The following is a 3,624-nucleotide window of genomic DNA, read 5'->3' on the forward strand; positions in this document are numbered from 1 at the left end:
AGTAATACGATATGCAAAGCAATTCATGTTTCTCGTGTAGTTACTTTTAGTTTTCTTGCATCTCAAGGGATACGATTAAACTTATGCGCGGTAGTGTATGTAATACACCAGCGACCTCTCAAGTGAGAGCCCAAAAAAGATTAAATGCCCGCATGTCGGTGAGACAACACTAATGCAACGATGACAATTTTTTATGTTTTTATTGTTTCCTCAATGAAAGTTTCACTAACGTATTTGTGAGGTTTTCCTGATTAAAACAAGACCAAATACGATATAATTTGAATTATAGTTACTTATTGATATTAATCAAGTTCCATAAATGATCAATAAGTAAATATGGTTCAAATTATACCATATTTGGTATCACTATAATCAGAAAAATCTTACAAATGCGGTAGTAGAAGTTTTATTGAAAAAAAAAAAATACAAAATTTTCATTTTTGCATTAGTGTTGTCACATCGCGAGTAGGCATGTAAACTTCGTCGTCGCGTCGAAGCTAACTGAGCTTTTCTTTTTCACTCGCTCTCCTTTTCTACGTTCGGCGTTGATTCTATATTTAGTATTGATTCCTCTACTGTTAGTAATTACCAGAACTCGAGTCCCAATATTAGGGTACTAATTGAAGTTATATTGTATTAACCTGATCACCGGTGAAGACAAGTTATCTCGTCATTTGAAACTGAATCTGAACCGAACAAGGCGAGTTAACTCGTCATTCGAAAGCGCATCTGCATCGAGCATGTTCAGGTCGAGTTTACAAGTCATTTGAAAATACACCTACACCGGAAAAGATGAGTTAACACATCATTTGGATGCGCATCTGCACTGGATATAACGGGTTCAGTAAGAATGCACCCTAATCTAAAGTAATATTAGTCAAAGTTCATACTAATATAAATTATATTTTATATTTCTAACTTTAGCCGTGTAATAAACAGTATAGGTCGATATAAAAATAGAAAATTATGAATGTTTATATATATAAACTCTACATATATGTAAGTTCTGTTTCAAAAAGTTATAAAATTCAGTGGCTAGTTTGTACTAGTTTATGGTCATACATACCATCTTGGTGTAATTTCAAATGAGTCCTTAGCAAACCAATCAGTTTAACTGACTATGTATAACCTTCTACAACCTTTTCCTTTATTGCTGTCGACATCTTATCAGTCATCCGTTCGATAAGTAAGTAATTGTTACACAATTCTATTATCATATTACAGTCATAACCCCTTGTTCCATAACATAAAATCAAACACGTTATGACGATTTCAAACTGGATTTAACAAACATCTGCAGTGTTCGTTTCCATTGAGTCGACATGAAATACGGTTTCGTTGGTATTAACATTTACGATTTAGAGTAAATATTATACGTGCCATAAGAATAGAATTCCTTTGGTATCTGGAAAATTATGAGCAATGAAGTAATTCTAGACTGTGCAGTCATTAAAGAAATCGTAAGGCAAAGGGTTAAACCCTCTTTTTCAACATATTCTACACATAGATACATGGATACGTAATCCTACACTGACACTACGATACAGTATATTGAATCAAAAAACGAAACCGAGACAAATTTTAGTTACAGAAACAATTCGAATCGAGCCATATTAGGGGTTGTTTCTACACAAACGCCACGGCAAGACAAACAAACGGTGTTTGAAAAGGAATAATGGCGGTCCGTAAAACAGACCGACCAACAGGGTGTAACGAGACTAAGGTGTTAAGGTGTTAAAGTGCGAATGGAAACCCGCGGGCTAGCGAACAGGAATGGGTGCGCGGAAATCACGTTGACCCACTTTCCTCTTCTTTCTCGCCCCCTTTTGTCCAGTGGTCCAAGGCTCGCATACCGTATGTCCTGGCACACGTGCGCACGCGAGTGGACACACACAAACACGTGCGGCCACGGAGGATAGGAGAGGTTCTATTAGCCGCGCAGGTACGTACCTCGCACATTCCTGCGGTTTTGCCGGCATAACCGGATTACACTGGTTGCATAGGTGAATTAACAGGCAATTGTACGGTAGATTCGTTCGTCGGCACGGCCTCGATTTATCTGTGGTATCGATTCCCCGTTTTATTTCTTTCGATAAATCTGTAATCCCCTGAGTCAAACTGACATTTGTCCATTCTTTTTTCTTTAAAAATAGATTTATATACACCATCTAACTACGCTTTCGGTACTCTATTAATGCCATAAAGAAATATTTAACTCTTATCCGTCCCTCATTTTCCAAACTTAATTTCTCCCTCGATGTCAAATCGATAGAGTGGTAAAAAATTAATATAATGAAGAGATAAATTGCAAATTTTCCAATTTCTTTAACCCTTTTTACTCGACTGTCCCCTCTGAAGGGACAAAATGTATGGAAAAATAGAAATTCCGGGTGTATAGATTAAAATAAAAGTCACGGAGCCACAGGTAAATTTATCTACATATGACAGAATGACATCGTTTCTTACGAGAAAAATGTATCAAATTGACACAAGGGACGGGTGAAAGTTAAGTTACATAATAAATAAAACAAAGTTGGACTGTTTAAACTACACTGAGCGTCAAAATCAAGGGACCACTAAAATTTGCCGAAAATATGGGTCATCTTTAAATGACTATATCTCTGCCAAAAATAGTTATAAAAAATATTGTATACGACCATTTTGTGGCCTGAAGTTTTTAGTTTTTGAATAGGGAATTCAAAAATTATTTTCATGTAGTTTGTTCATTATTTTTTAAGATGAAACGCAGCAAGCGAATGTTAAAAAATGTTGGTCAACTTTGAGAGAATGCGTGGGCCAAACAAAATTTTTTCTGGTAATCCCAATGGGATACTTTTAGAGAACAAACTTTTCTCCTTAATTTCGTTTGTTTAATTTTATTGTACAATTTTTATTGGCTTAGTCATTCGTCATCATATGAGAAAAGGCACTTTCCACTTTGAGCACCTATAACTTGCGAACGCATGATCGTATAGAAAATTCCGAAAGAATTTTTGAAAGCTGTGAAATTTCTCTTTAAAGGCCTTCAGTTGCCAATTTGTTGAAATTTTCCTTCGTCGTATACAGTCCATTTCAAAATAACGTAAAATATTGCATAATTACCATTTTTCACAAAACACGATGCCATTTTAACCAAAATCGTGGAATCTTCCATGGCCGATCCAAAGGCCGAACTGTTCACATTTTTTTTACCCTATGCCCTCGATAGTCAAACTTGCAATATGGTCTGAAAAATTGGTGAATGACTCATTTGCGGTACGTTTCCTCTTTAAAACGATTGCGCAGCGTTTTTTTTTTTGCGCTGGCAGATGCCAGGGTACTCATCTCATTACACGGCGAGGAGATGCAATGGAAAGGAAGAAGTTTGGTGAAAAAAAAAGCAATTTAAGTTCAGTAAAAAAAAGAGTGCATCTATCACAATAACTAAGGAAGGGTAGGATGTACACACCATCTGCACTCTCTCATCACTTCGCATTGTGCACTTTTTGTCATTGCGAAGAGATTGGCTAGAAATGTGATTGCTAAATTTCTGAAATATCTCCTTTCTTCTAAAATAAAGTGAAACTAAAAAGAACGGATCATAACAGTTCAAACGCTGCGAAATCGTTAAAGAGGAAACGTACC

This window comes from Dufourea novaeangliae, unplaced genomic scaffold (assembly GCF_001272555.1).
Source record: "Dufourea novaeangliae isolate 0120121106 unplaced genomic scaffold, ASM127255v1 scaffold123, whole genome shotgun sequence".
In the NCBI taxonomy this organism is placed as follows: Eukaryota; Metazoa; Arthropoda; class Insecta; order Hymenoptera; family Halictidae; genus Dufourea; species Dufourea novaeangliae.